Source organism: Octopus sinensis, linkage group LG13 (genome assembly GCF_006345805.1).
Source record: "Octopus sinensis linkage group LG13, ASM634580v1, whole genome shotgun sequence".
In the NCBI taxonomy this organism is placed as follows: domain Eukaryota; kingdom Metazoa; phylum Mollusca; class Cephalopoda; order Octopoda; family Octopodidae; genus Octopus; species Octopus sinensis.
The window spans coordinates 8,549,631-8,566,294 of record NC_043009.1 but is presented as its reverse complement, the minus strand read 5'-3'; the positions used below and the strand labels follow the sequence as shown (position 1 = coordinate 8,566,294).

At 37.9% G+C, this 16,664-nt stretch overlaps 1 protein-coding gene across 3 annotated transcripts in view; it reads right to left on the bottom strand.

Annotated features, from left to right (window-relative positions):
• The window catches only part of LOC115218400, a 214,951-nt gene extending 198,528 nt beyond the window's left edge, over positions 1 to 16,423 (bottom strand). The window contains exons 1-2 of one of the 3 annotated variants that reach the window (XM_029788189.2): positions 16,412 to 16,423; positions 13,716 to 13,823 (exon numbers count right to left, since the gene is read on the bottom strand). The gene's annotated coding sequence lies outside the window, so the exon portion shown is untranslated. Of the gene's footprint in view, positions 1 to 11,365; positions 11,664 to 13,715; positions 13,824 to 15,805; positions 16,203 to 16,411 lie in introns of those variants that run through there. The other 2 variants (XM_036508141.1, XM_036508142.1) reach the window with 2 other exon arrangements.
• Between the last annotated feature and the right edge of the window lie 241 nt (positions 16,424 to 16,664).

Genomic DNA, 16,664 nt, shown 5'->3' with positions numbered 1-16,664 from the left:
TATATATATATATAATAAACCTTTACATATATAAATAACGTGAAATACACGAAGGGACGAACATAAGAGACAGACGGGTCATTCAAAGCCTTCGTTCTTCAGTCAGAAACCGATTCATATATATATCTATCAGGTGTTTTATGTACACAAAACTGAAAGTACACCAATACGCACAGCAAAGTGCGTATTTATACATCAAGGATGGGTACACTACAAACATACAGGAATGATTCACTGCATAACGTGTTCTTTTGAAAGACAGGATATCAAGAAGTGTGTATGTATGTTTATGCGTGAGTGCGTGTACGCGCACTCGTTATGGCCCTCCATGCACGGATTTCAAATCTCACAGAGGACAACTTTGCCTTTTATCGTTTCGGAGCCACACGATCCTTCGATATTAGTCTCCAGAGTGTCGGTATGAGGGGACGACATCATTCATCCTCTTTTTCAGTCAAGCCTCTTACGAAAGATTACCTGGAGCCGATAAATAATGTAAAAGTTCAGGGTGCTAAATTAGCGGAATCCTTTGAAGCACAGAACGAGATGTCTTGTGATTTCTACCCCGTCTCTCCGCGTTCTGTGTTCAAATTTCGCCAAGGTATCGATGACTATAGGAGCACTTCGTCTAACCAGAGAAGATGGCAACAACGGGCTGATAGAAACGATTTTGAACTTTATTAACCTATATAAATATTAATTTCAGAAAAAAAATGTACAGGAGTGGCTGTGTGGTAAGTAGCTTGCTTACCAACCACATGGCTCCAGGTTCAGTGGCACCTTGGGAAAGTGTCTTCTACTATAGCCTCGGGCCGACGAAAGCCCTGTGAGTCGATTTGGTAGACGGAAACTGAAAGAAGCCCGTCATATATATGTATGTGTGTGTATATGTTTGTTCCTTCAACATCGCTTGACAACCGATGGTTGTGTGTTTACGTCCCTGTAACTTAGCGGTTCGGCTTTCAAAGAATAAGTCCTGGGGTCGATTTGCTCGACTAAAGGCGGTGTCCCAATATGGCCGCAGTCAAATGACTGTAACAAGAGCCGTACTCGGGCCCGGAAATTTCGTAGGATACCTGAAAGGGCGAGCACTCGCACTGTGGGAAAGAAGCTCAAAAGAAACTGTATACCCCCCACACACACACACACCATCCGATGATATTCTGCGTGTTTGTGTGCGGCAATGAAGAGAGCGAAACGGGTGGGTGGGGGTGGAAGAGAGAATTGAACAAGCCTCAAGACCTCAATATTCCTTACCTTAGCTGCCAAATACCTGTACTATAAGCGCCGAGTCCCAGAAACTGCAGCTACTTGGAATTGTAAAACCAGGAATCTGAGTAAAACGAATGCCGGTAACAATTACTCAAAATCTGGAACTCTTTCTCCGGGTTAATATTTGTATTCCGTCAAGCATCAACTTACAGAAGTTCGAACTTGATGTATCATATGTAGGTGTAGACATAACTGTGTGGTTAAACTTTACAACCGCATGTTCCCGGGTTCGATTCTACTGAGCGGCGTCTGAAGCAAAGTATCTCCTATTTATTAGAATTTGGTAGACAGAAAATGTGCAAAAGAGAAGGCTATCGTGTGTGTGTGTGTGTGTTTGAGTAATGGGTTTTCTTTCAAACATGTTCTAAGCCGAAGACAAGACTTCTTTCGTTTTTTTTAAATTTATATTTTAATTATTAAATAACTTTTCCGTATTTCCTTATTGATAATCCGTTGAGCCAATAACGTTCACAAGTCCATCAACTTTTCTAAGCAGTCTCGGTCACCTTTTCCAAAAGAAATAGTTAATTGTGAGGCGTTGTTGCCGCGTTTTGTAGTAAGCATCAAGAGAGCATGGGAATAGAGCCCTGATACAATTTCCGAATGGTTACCTCCTCATTTGTATTGACTTGTGGTTTGCACTTTGCCATTAATAAATATATATCCCGTTATTCAGAAGATGAGACTGTAAAACTTTTCAAAACATTAATAGACTTATGAACGTTACTGAACATAAAGGACAAATAATATGCATGTGTGTGTACGTGTGTGTTATTTTATACCTCTATATAAAATGATGCCCATGTTGTGTCTCCTATGACAAACAAGGATCAATAAAAGAAGTACCAGATTGAAATAAGTACCGGAGCCGATATGGCTAATCTTTAAAACGGTGCTTCACTATGGCCACAATTCATTCTTTGACTGAAACCAGTTAAAAGACGGTCAGGGAGCGTCAAAAAACGGATAGGATCACTGACCAAACGGCTATGAGCCCAAACAGGATCTTCAGAATAAGCATTATAGGAGTGAATAACGATGAGAGAGAAAGAAGAAGGGTAAATGAAGAATCGGAAATAAGTTAAATAAACTTCTATTTTATTTGTTTGTGAATTAGTGTTAATTCAGGGAGGCGAACCGGTTCAAGCAAGTGGACTGATAAAAACACAAACTGTATCAGGAAGGGGAGAGAGAGAACAAATCCAAAGTTTACAAAATATATAAATATACAGAAGAAACATTTGGTGTTGGTGGTGGTGGTGTCAAGACAAACCAAACGGGGAAAAGATGATAAAAATCAGAAAACAAATAAAGTGGACTGACTGAATATTATTCTTAACAGCAGAAAAAAAAAAGGCTTGGAGGGAGGAACGGACGACGGAGTCGAAGTGACAGATGGTCGAGATATTAACTTACATTTTATGGTTGGATCTCACATATATTGCAATGCACTGAGTTGAAAGCCCCCCCACCTCCCGATTAGCCGAGATTAACCATGCATTTAGTAGATAAAAACTCACTCTAGCGATGCCTTAAACCTAAAAACATCCAGCAAAAGAGATCGTTCCAATACAATCAAATAATTGAAAATTTTTGCAAAACAAGGAAAGGCAGTATGGGAATTGACCTGGCTTTTAAAACCAACAGGTAGGTGAGAGCAGCGGTTATGTTCCAGGCGTATTAAAATCTCTTCGGCGAAGTATATATATATATATATATATATATATATATATATATATATAAGCCCTCACCGTTTGTTTTTACTGTTTTTTCTCACTGTCCTGGTCTTGTTACCACTTTCACCCTCCGCAAAAAATCCCAAATTTTATTTAATTTGCTTTGCGGAAAGGACTGTTTCAACGAAGTCGCGTATTGTCCTTACCTGCGTAACGCGGAGTAGATGAAACAAGGACAACTAATGAAGGGGAATATTCTTTATGTTGCATGTCTCGTTTCTCTGTTTGTCTTTTTCGTTGTTCGAAATAAAGTTCGTTTTCTATGTTTTTTTTGATTTTTATGTTTTCGTTTCTCATTGTGTTCAACTTTTTTTTATGTCCTGTACATATATATGTAGATATGTATATATGCATATAATTATTTATATATATATATATATATACAGAGAGAGAGAGAGAGAAAGAGAGATGTAACTCGGTTCATGACTTCATAATTCCACCCTCCACGCTCCCCTCCTCGCCTAACGATCCTGCATTAACCCACACCTTTCATATCCTCGAAATCAGTGGCGATGACATCTGGCGAGGAGAGTTTGCAAGTTTTCCCCAACAGCTTGACCGAAGTAAATAATGATCCTAGCTCATCTTTTGTTCTTAAGTAGAACCAAACAAGTTATATTCTCTGTTACCTCTCATGTCCCATAAATAAATTTTTGCACTGCTTATTACTTTCCACTATATTTTGGGCCTAACGTTTTAAAAGCCATTTTTAGGAAGCGACCTGTCTGAGCCATAAAAGAGAACTGACTCAACGAGAGCATGTGTGTGTGTATTATATATATATATATATAATATATATATATATATATATATATATATATATATATTTATATATATACACATACATACAGTAAATCCCTCGTCATATTGCGGTTTATTTTTTAAGCTTACGTCGATTCCTCAGTGGTGTTGATTTGCATTTATAATAAAATATATACAAATTATAAAAATAATTAAAATATATATATACACCACAGTACTGTTTCTACTTCGCGGGTTTCCACCTATCGTGAGGGGCGGGGTTGGAACGTAACACTCGCAATAGTCGAGGGAATATTGTATATATTATAAGCCAACAGGTTTGGGGATCTCATTCATACGCCGTAATGCTAAGCGCTTTATGGACGGGAAACCAAAGGCAATTCCATAAACCGGCCTATTTTAACTGTTATATTATATAATATTATATATATATATATATATATATACACACACACAGACACACATGCACGGTTATATTTCTGGTTATGGCAGAAAACTGCTTAGAAGGTTGCCGTCGGTTTTGCACCGACTATTGCATTTGGTAATATTTATTCACTTCAGATGCAAGCGAAATGTCTAAAGAGTCGTTAATATTACCGTATATAAAAAATATACCCACTCTATTACTGGTATCGACACACACACACATGGCTGCGAGCTAAGAAGTTCGCTTCCGAACCACATGGTTCTGGGTTCAGTCCCATTGCACGACACTTTAGGCAAGTGTTTTCTATTGTAACCCCGGACTGACCAAAAGCCTTGTGAGTGGATTTGGTAGACGAAAACTGAACGAAACCCAGCGTATATGTGTGTGTCAGTATCTATGTGTGAGAACTTGTGTTTATCCTCCACCATTGCCAGTTTGTTTATGTCCCTGTTATCCAGCGATTCGTCATAAGAGACCGAGGATCTTTTCGGTTTGAACGGCAGTTTTTAACATAATTTCCACGTAACTAAACACTTTTAAACTTCGTATACTGGTAGAATGTGTTTATAAAACATCTTTTTCTCTTGGCTTTATTGAGAAAATTCTATAGTTTGTAAGATATTTGTTGTTGTTTTTTCTTTAATTTCTGAAATTTTAACCATTCACTGACGTCTATTGACGTAAAAAACATTCTGTGCCGTATGAATATGTCCCTCGTTTAAGAAACAGATTGGGTTTATTTACATTTCTGAAGAAAAAAGACACCTTTCCCCCTAACCCCAACACAGATTGAAATGCAATAGATCGATACTAGGGTCATAATTATGGGTGACAATTTCATATGACACCGCTAGACCAATAGAATAAGTACTGGGGCCGAATCGTTCGACCACAACCAGCATGGTTGCAATCCAATGACTGAAACAAGTAAAAGATAAATTATATCTACATAAGAGAGAGAGAGAGAGAGAGAGAGAGAGAGAGAGAGAGAGATTGTTAATAACAGTATTTGGTTTCTACTGAATTAAAAAAAAATCCTGTTTTAATCCGAGGTCAATAAAACAGCTCAATCGCAGAACACTCGAGCATAAAATAACAAAATGCGTCTATTGAAATGCAATGAAAACAATTAACGTAGCAATTCCTTTCACTCTCTGTCATGTGAGTTGTAAAACATCGCACACTTTGCCGGAATGTTTTCTAATCAAATGATGACCTGATAAAGAAACTTAAGTGTGTAAACATATTTAGCTTGTATCTTGAGTGAATAAATATATTTTGCTCGCATTTGTAACTACGATTTCTATCCTCAACATAAAAACTGAATGAAAACAACAGAAGATTAAATTTTCAAAATGTGAAACAAGACCAACACTAATACTTTCCATTCATGAATCCACATTAGTTCCATTATTCTCTTGGAGTATTTTCCAAGAAAGCTGATAAGGGTAAGTTGCAGACATTGTATTGAGCGACAAAACAAATGTCTCTCTCTACCGTGTCATTAAAAATGTAGAACACACTGTTTAAATAACATGCAGGGTGGTCATAACTGGAACACCTTTGCTCGTAGCTGACTTGGGATCTTTTCGGTTTGAACGGCAGTTTTTTAAAATAATTTCCACGTAACTAAAAAAATTTTTAACTTCCTATACTGGTAGAATGTGTTTATTAAAACATCTTTTTCTCTTGGCTTTCTTGAGAAAATTCTATGGTTTGTAAGATATTTGTTGTTTTTTTTTCTTCAATTTCTGCAATTTCGACCAATCAATGACGTCTATTGAGGTGAAAACATTCTGTGCCGTATGAATATGTCCCTCGTTTAAGAAACAGATTGGGTTTATTTACATTTGTGAAGAAAAAAAGATACCCTTCCCCCCACCCCTAACCCTAACCCTAAAACAAATTGAAATGCAATAGATCGATACTAGGGTCATAATTATGGGTGACAATTTCATGATACCGCTAGAAAAAACTGCCGTTCAAACCGAAAAGATCCCCGACTTGCATTTAAGTAACAACAAACGTAAAACAGAGCCTGTTGATATGCTAAAAACAGCAATTTCTGCAATTTCAACCAATCAATGACGTCTATTGAGGTGAAAATATTCTGTGCCGTATGAATATGTCCCTCATTTAAAAAACAGATTGGGTTTATTTACATTTGTGAAGAAAAAAAGATACCCTTCCCCCTAACCCCTAACCCTAAAACAGATTGAAATGCAATAGATCGATACTAGGGTCATAATTATGGGTGACAATTTCATATGACACCGCTAGAAAAAACTGCCGTTCAAACCGAAAAGATCCCCAACTTGCATTTAAGTAACAACAAACGTAAAACAGAGCCTGTTGATATGCTAAAAACAGCAGCCAATAGTTCGCTATCTTAAAGGCGGGATACACTGGATAATGTAGTCCTTGACATATTCTTAAAAAATGAGGTGGTCGTGGCGGGAATAACTATGGATGGCTTTGTAAGAAATCATTAACAACAAAAAGACAAAAAAATGGTAAGCAGAAACGGTACAGCCCCAGATTGAACAAATTGTTGTTTAGACCCAGAACAGCCTTGACCATCCCATTTTTCAAAGGGTGTGACTTGGAAATATTTGGCTGCTGTTTCTAGCAGGTCGAGCGACCACATAAGGACTTCCTCTCTTACGTTTCGAAATTCATCATACCCCATTCAAGGTCGTCTTGGTCTTTTAAACCTGACAGGATAAGTCTATGAAATAAATATTAGATATTCGCCGAGGTTGATATTCATATGACTGTCACTGAACATCTTTAATAAATTTGCGAGGAATACATTTCTCGTGGGGGAAATATAAGATCCTTTATTATAGCCATGAATAGGCCAAGACGAGCGCCCCCCCTCCCCACTGGTAATGCACGTAAATATTATGGTATTTTCAAGCATCAGAACACTCAGTGAATGCGGAAGGTTGTTTCATTGATATGTATATTGAATAACTCTCTCTCTCTCTCTTTCTCCACACACACACACACCATACCTACCACATATAATACAAAACTGGATTTTCTGAGAGTAGGTATTTTTTTAATATAGAAATGAAGACAGGAGGAGAGACACTGATACACATCATGGCTGACAACTTCTCTTATCGCGGTTCTACGCTTTATATTAACTCTTACGGCAACAAGTTGTTCGTTTAGACCCAGATCAGTTCCGATCAACTAGACCCAGATCAGTTCCGATCCAGTTATGACCATCCTGGTCTTCGCAGTGGAGAATTACATTATTTAATACATCTTTCTATTTCTTAAGATAGTAGGCTGTGATGTGACAGCCATATGGCTATTATTTCCAAGAGGTCGAGCAACGACATAACTCCAAAGTCAGTAGAAAGCTGTATGGTATTTTAATGGAGAATAAACTATTTTGTTATCAGGAGGAAGACAGATCGTAACGTTTCGGGCAGCAAACACTCACCAGTGTCCTCGGATTTTAATCTTTTACCATTATAGTTTAATACTTTCAGACGCTAATTCAAACTCAGCCATGGTGGATAAAATTTAAAAAAACAAGTTATATATATATATATATATATATATATATATATATATATATATATTATATATATATATATATATATGCTACCTTAACGTTGACCAATCGATCAACTGTGTCCATTTTCTTACCATAATTGGTCTTTTGTCAAAATTAGAAATCGTTTAGTGCTGCAGAATTATGATTAGCATGGATATAATGACATGTGGTGGTTAGTTCTTTATTTTATATTGGGTTCAAACCTCATTCTAGCATCGATAAAACAAAATATAGGTCAAGTTAGGGTTGATATAATCGACAGTGCTCTCCTATACACAATCAAATAAATACAATTCTGACCTTGTGTCTAAGAGTGACGACGTTATCGGGGTTAACTCTAGGCGTCGACTAGGATGAACTAGATGGTCTGTTTGAGAGGACATTCGGGTCTGATACTTCCATAAATCCCTGGCCTGACAGTGTTAATGAGGAGCACTGCAAGTCCAAGATAAACTCTACCCGCACGGAAGCGTTCTCAAACAGAACTGTCCGAGATGCGCGCAGTGTCGAAACCAAGCTGCACACATTCGTACAGTGCCCGAGCATCGCTGACGTGTGAGAGTCCTATCGAACAGCTGTCATTGCGGGTGGGACGAATCCGATAACCAGCCGAATCCAACGTGAAGATCGCCTTACCGTCCACCTTTGACAAGGTAGGGCAGGCGATGTTCCTCTGTCTAGTGGCTATGGTGAAAGAGGTTGTGTGGTGGACTAGGCTGAACGGATAGAGGAGAGACAGCTTCCTAAGCCCCCATTGACATTTTTTATTTCCATTTGAAAAAGAAAATGAAGGTGGAGGGGAAAATATTATCTCCCAGAGAATCTGTGAAAAGATGGGTGACAGCGGAAAAAAATGGTTAGGATACCCATGGATTGGAGAAGAGTCAGGCGAGGACTCGTGCTTTAGTGGGCAGGATAACCCTGGATTTGCGGGGTTCATTAATTGGCCCCAGTTGGGGTTCCTCTTGTATCAGGGATAGTGTATCATTCACATTATCACATATTTGTATACTATATATATATATATATATATATATGTATTTATCGCATTTCATCATCTATTCCATTTCTTTCTCCTCATGGAAACCCCACGCAAATTCTTGACGGTCCTTGTAATGTCCCCGTCATCAATGCCCCTGTGGCTAATTAAAGAAATCATCATCATCATTATTGTAATTTAGTACTATCGTGTAGGCGAATACAAGATCTTTGATTTTTGCTTCTAGTTCATGTCGTTCGGTAACAGTTGTAATTTTACCTTCCTCGCAGAAATAAAACAGGCAGAAGACATGACGTGTACAAACGATCAGCTGTCACAATGTATTGACTGAAACTCCATATATTACGGATTTCTATCTCGTACATATTGTTTGTTCAGTTGGGCTTAACTGAAAACAAAGCAAAGAGAAAGGAGTTTTGGATCTCTCTAAACACAAACAGCCGCGAATATAAAGCCCCGTGGTTAAGAAATTCACTTTACAACTATGTGGTTTCGGGTTCGATGCCTCTGCATGGCACCTTGAGCTTGTGTTCCCCCTACCATAGCCTCGGGTTCACCAAAGTTTTGTGTCTGAAACTTAGCAGATTGTGGGAACCAAAGAAACACCTCAGAGGAGCCCGGAATAATTTCCGGAGGTAGATTTAGCCCATCATCAACTGGTTCAATGCTACCACCTGAGATTTTGTGTGTATTTAAGCCGTTTACTGTTATAAATCATTGAATCATTTGGGCCTGCCAGGTCTCCGGATCCTAGGGATAACTTCGTCCCGACGGGATCTCGAAGAAGGCATCCCATTCCTCAATGGGAGAACTTATCCTCCTCCCCCGCTTTATTTATCAAAATTCTTGTGTTTCAAATAAAAGAAATTACGTTTCTGGAACAAAAAAAAAAAAAAAAATTCTCGATATTTAAAATTCCTTTACATTTCTCCTTCCCCCACTCATTACTTTATTATTATTATTATTATTATTATTATTATTTCCCATGGGGTGCGATGTGCCTAATCCGAAAATCCGGAACACCACACACACAAACACATACGCACGCGAACACGTACGCATACACACACACACACCATTCCGGAGCCTCAACTGGGAATACGAGGGAACTTTACGCGTAACAGTTAAGATGTAACAAAATGCTTACACAGCAACGGATTTTCTTCGCGCATCTGTGTGCATGTGTGTGTGTGTGTGTGTGTGTGTGTGTGTGTGTGTGCGCGCGTGATGTGATGTCATGCAGAAAAGGGGATGGTCGTTATCGGAGAGGCTAAGTTACAGATGTATGTTTAGATAACAATAGTGTCACAGCACCGTGCTGTCTGATCATAATATTTCACCTAGGTGGGAAGGAAACCGATAGCCAGTAACAGCATGCATGCATGCATATATGTATGTAAGTAGATAGATAGATAGATAGATAGATAGATAGATAGATAGATAGATAGATAGATAGATATGTAGATAGATAGATAAAGATAGACAGACAGACAGACAGACAGACAGATAGATAGATAGATAGATAGATAGATAGATAGATATATAGATTGATAGATTGATAGATAGATAGATAGATAGATAGATAGATAGATGATAGATAGATAAATAGATAGATGATAGATAGATAAATAGATAGATGATAGATAGATAGATAGATAGGTAAAGATAGATAGATATATATCAAGCAGTTATGATATCAAGAATTTCGCGTTTTCGCTCCTAGTTGCGATGAAAAGAGAGGAAACGAAAAAAAAAAATCAAAAAAAATCTGAATAGCTACAGCGTGATATCTCATTAAGAAAAATAAAAACAAAAACTCTCTCTCTCTCTCTCTCTCTGTATATATATATATATATATATATATATATATATATATATATATACACATACACACACGCGTATGTGTACGTATATATGCATGTATTTATACACACATATGCGCATACACACACACACACACATACATATGTGTATGTATATATATATATATATAATATATATATATATATGTATATATATACATATATATATATATGTACGCACATACACACACACACACACACACACACGAACATACATACACCTACACGACTCCCTCATACGCAGAAATCGCAGGAATGCTTACACCTGCTTAAACATACATAGAACATGCATTTCGTTGCTTAGCTGCACAGCAGTTCCAACACCTCTCTCTCTCTCTCTCTCTTTCACCATGTAGTGCCACCCTGAATACCCATCACACCCTTATTACTCATACACATGAATCCAATTCCCAGACCATGAATACTTAAGCTAAGATATGCGATTGATTATTCTGATTCGACCAAAAAGAAAAAAAAGCCACATTTTGTAAGGGGCGGCATAAACCGAACGAAAACCTACCTGCTACAGTTGTTTATCGGTTGGGATATATTTTATTGATCCCCGAGAATAAAAGGTAATAAATGAATAAATAAATAAAAAGGTTATAAATAAATGAAAACCTCTTCTGGGAGGATCTGAACGTAAAACCTTGTCAAACAGGTACACACGCCATACGCATACATGAAACCCCACAAAAATAAAGTGCTTTCACAAGTTAAGAGATTACTCACGATAGAATTTGACACATTCGAATTATTTACACAAGCTCAAGATTTCTGCTTAATCCTGTGCGATGAGACGTTGATGCCTTTCTCAAGAGGTATTTACTGATGGAAAAGTTAGTTAAAGAAAAGAAAAGAGAAAGAGAAGAACGTGCAGTGGCCGTCACAGAGTCCGTTGGTTTGATTCGAAGATTAACTCCATCCTACAATGTCCTCATAATCCAGTAAATGTTGACACACAATTAGTGACAGACACGAAAATGTTGGTTCGAAAAAATAAACATAGATACACGCGCACTCACACACTCACAGCAATTCCCATTGTTCAGAGATCTTAAGATATCAATAATCACAAAGAAAATGCAAATTAATGCATACACAGCAAAATGACAGTCAAGCAGGATTATCACTTATATACCATGTTGATAAAGAGTTATAACACACACACATCCGTAACAACACACTTGTCGAACGATATACATATGTATGTGTAATGTATGAGTGAGTGTATGTATGTACACACACCTGAAAAATGTTAATTTATACATACACAAGGAACCAGTGGAAAGCACGCACGAAACAGGACTACCTATACAAATTGCCTATTCACAATGCATTTCGAACTGACACATACATACACGCATATATCAACACACTAAACACACACGATATATGTATATAGTATATATAATTGTCAGTACTTAATACACCACACGAACAATTTAACCATCCAACACCTTGTGACGGACAACCAAACACGGGCCTGTAATAAGCTACACCTTAAAAAGAATAATAAGGGAGCCATTATGTGACCGTTCTTTCTGCTAAAAATAACACCAAAATCCCCCCACAAAACATACCCCACTGTCTTTAAAAAACGGTAAGGATAAAATTACATCGTGTAGTCTTAGAAACCCTTAGAAAGATACCGGATAGTAACGGCTGGAATGCCTTTGATCATAAGCTTTCTTATTCAGGGTTGTCCAGGGGCTAAACAGCGTCAACAGTGTCTCACTGAAAAAGCCAAAGAAGGAGTCGCTAAGCGGTCGATCGACCTGCTAGTAATAGCTGCCAAATTTCACTCAAGACACACCCTACCGTTTTAAAAAGGGCACATAAAGGTAATGCAATCCCTGTTCTATGTAAAAAAAAAAATGGGACGGTTAGGGTTGATGATATGATTAACAACACACAGTCACACACACACACACACACACATATATATATATATATACACACATACATACATGCACCCACAAACACACACATACAATGTACGCACATTCACCAAAACTACTTTCGCGCATATGTAAAGAGTGAATGCATTTATGTGTATACACACATCACACGACCCACAGACATATACACAGGTACATCGAATGTGCGTCTCAGTGCATTCTGAGTGCATGCATTTACGTGCACAGTAATTCATACAAGATGAATGTCCGTATAATACATGCAGAGCACCGAGGGAGCGTCTACGCCGTCGCTCGTCCTACTAGAAATAACAACCAAATACTCCTCAAAACACATTGTACCGTCTCAAAAAAAAAAAAAAAAAAGGGACCACAAGCTAATGTGGCCCGAAAAGAAGGGACAAACTGGCTAATGTGCCCACAGCAGGTGTGTTTGATCAGAGTTGACCTAGGGTTAAATAACAGGCACAATGTGACAACACACCCATTTGTATCATATTACACGCACGCACGCACGCACGCACGGATATCGACTGGGGAACCTTTACGGGTCGTTGGAGCTGTTAGAAATAACGACCAAATCTCCCTCAAATCATACACTCTACAGCCTCAAAGACTTTTTTTCTTTGTAATACACATGTAGGGTTTGGAAGCAGAAGTAGTGCCCAGAGTTTTTTCGCAGGTACTCCGAGGCCCGGCAAGTGAGATTGATGGCTTTTAATGTTCGGCTCAAACTGTTGCGAGTCGACACCTGCACAATGTAGTTCATGGTAGACAAAAACAGGATGACATGGTTGGAACGGCTTTGATCATAGGCCCGTTGTATCAGATGAGTTAAATAACACACACACACACACATACGATATATACAAACACACACATATAATATACTTTATATATATACATATATATATATATATTGTGTGTGTGTGTATATACTTATATATTCATATAAAAGATTTGATTATCTCACGCACACATACATACATGTATGTATGTATATCAACACGCGCACACACACACGGTGAATCCAACACACACATATGTATGGGTGTGTGTACCTCGGCGTACATTTACAATATATAACAAATAACAACAACAACAACAAAAGCAAAACAATAATAATAATAATAATAATAATAAATTGCATAATGAAAAAATACCTCAGGTTGTTGTGAGTGAAGTTGCCGCAAATTGCCATCCACAGTCGACTTGCTGACACCGATCTTTAATCAAAAGACTCATTTTCTTTTATCTTTCTCTCTCTCTCTCTCTTTCAAAACACACACAGACAGACTATAAGTGATCTGTCCGAACGAGAAAGAGAGGAGGGGAGGGAGAGAAAGAAAGAGAGAGAGAATATATATAGTAGTAGAGAGTTTGTGTATGGTGAATGCGGTGGCGACGGTAGGCAGGTTCAAGCTGAGCACACAGCCGCTTGCGGCCAGGCAGCATGAGAGAAACTACACATAATTTTGTAGTGTGTGTGTGTGTGAGTGTGTGTGTGTGTGTTTGTGTGTGTGTAATAATATATGCGAGTTTTAAAAACTTAGTTCCATAGAATTAAATAAATCCAAGTCGGTGAGTAAGTATTTATGCGGGGTCCGGGAACCGGCCAGACATCTTCCCTTATAATTTATTACGACAATGAGATAGGTAGAAAGAGAGAGGACGAGTGAAGGAAAAGGGTGTCGACGACGACAGAGAGTAACGAGTGTAGAGAGATACGAGAGAGAGAGAACATAGATAGAGGGGGGGTTAGAATAGAGGTCAGTAAATGGTGAGATGGAGAAAGGGGGGTAAACAATTTAAGAGGACAGCGAATATAGATTACTGAGAGAGGGGAAACAAAGAGAAGGGGAGGAGAGGCAGAGCTGGACAGATTGCTAGAGAGAGAGAGATGTAGAGAGAATAAGAGTGTAAAGAGAGAACTGAGAAGAGGTATAGAAAGAGGGAATATATACACAGAGAGAAAGTAAATGAAGGGAACAGAAAAGAGCAGTAAATGGGGAAAAGAACGAGTTGGTAATACGTTGGAGTGTGAGTAGAGAGACGATGATTGGCTGAACTATGGGCATTCCTCCAGCAAATTTCATGAATGGGTTTTGAAACACAGAAGCAACCGTAGTAAAAACCAACAACTTTACACACATCCATAAAACTCATTCAATCACTCACACTTTCCCTCTCTTCGTGATGGTGTGAGTGTGTTTTTGTGAGGGCATGTAGGGGCTCGCGTAATGCGATTTTATAGGCATATATAATGCATGTTTGTTGCATGTTAACCATGCGTGTAATACTGAAGAATGTCGTTGTGTAGTGTGTGGTGTGTACGTGTGCGCGTTTTTGTTTGTGTATTGTAGAAGTGTTGCGCGTGCACGAAGAATAATATCTGTGTGTATATTCAACATATGTGCTGACACAGTCGTAAATGTATGTGCGTAAAGAATAATGTATGTGTGTATTTAACGTCAATGTGCTGACACGCAATTTCGAGAAAAACTCACTTTAGAATATACGGACTACTTCAAGTCTTCAAAAACATTATTCCAGCACATTACTGTCACAGACTTTGGTTTCCGTCAGTCCAGAATTAATTAAAAACATCAGTGATTACCTGTGATTACGAGTTATGGTGTATATTGGAATGATATTAAAATGAAAATAATGATGATGATGATAATAATAATAATAATAATAATAATAATATAATAATAATAATAATAATGATGATGATGATGATAATAAACAGCCTCGCATGATTGCTATCGATTATACCTAGCTTCTATAAATATTGCTCTTGTATACACTAAAAAAATCAAAATATTCCAGTATCGAATACATGAATTTATCATTGCGCGCGCGCACAGACAGACAGACAGACACACACATGCACGCACACACAGGCACACACGTATATGTATGCATGTATACATAATTTAAGACAACATTTACACGTATGCGTGTATATATATGCGAGTGTAGATATATATATATATATAATATATATATATATATATATATATATATATATATATATATATTATATATATATATACACACATACATATATATATATACATACATATAAAATTTATAATATATATATGAAATTTGAAACAATATTTATGCAACTTTACAACAATATATAAAATTCAAAACTATTTGATTTACCCTGCATACATACGCGCGCTCACACACACACACACGCACGCACAATATATATATATGTATATATATATGAGTTACTCACTCTGAGAGATATTTTCGAAAAGTCAGGAATGTACACATTGGCACGATCCGGCCGCATCTTGTGCAGACGATGTATTTCCAACGACAGTGACTGTCTGCCGCAAGAATTTCGCCTGTTAAACCGTTTGATAAAGGGGGGAGTCAGTGGTTGTTTGTGATAATACTAAATGGCATTCGATGGTTCTGTCTGTGCATGTGTGTCGGCTCAACAACAACAAAAACAAATTAATCTGGTTCGTTTGGCGGCAGAGGAGGGGAGTAGGCGGATATATATAGTACGGTACACTTGAGTTTTGTATTCAATGTTTGTTGATGTTTAGATCTAAGATGTTAGCCTTTACTAACAAGTTAGTCCTAGCAGAATCAATGACGCCCCAGCCGTGACCATTCTGTTATTTCTTTTACCCGTGCAGTTCCCTTTCTTTTTTAAAAAGTAAAAAGTTAGCCGAGTACAATATGAACGAGATTTGGCTGCTATTTCTAGCAAACCGGCTGATCTCTTAGAAGTGTTCGTCTTTTACTTGTTTGGTTTGGCATCAGGGGTGATTAACATCTCGATTGAATGAATACTTAAATAAAATGTACTTCGTTTTAGCCGCAAACACACGACACACACACAACACATACAGAGAGATACAAGAGCACACACACGCACGCACGCACGCAAACGCATATGCGTGTGTATGCAGGACAGACGCACGAGGAGACAAAAGACAATTTGGTCATACACAGGCACGAAAATACTCCGAACGTGCAAAAATCAATATTACAGACATTGCAACTATTTCACTCAATTGATGTTTGCAGTTATGACATTATCATGTTGCAGCACTCTGTGAAATTCCAGCAGCACCATATTG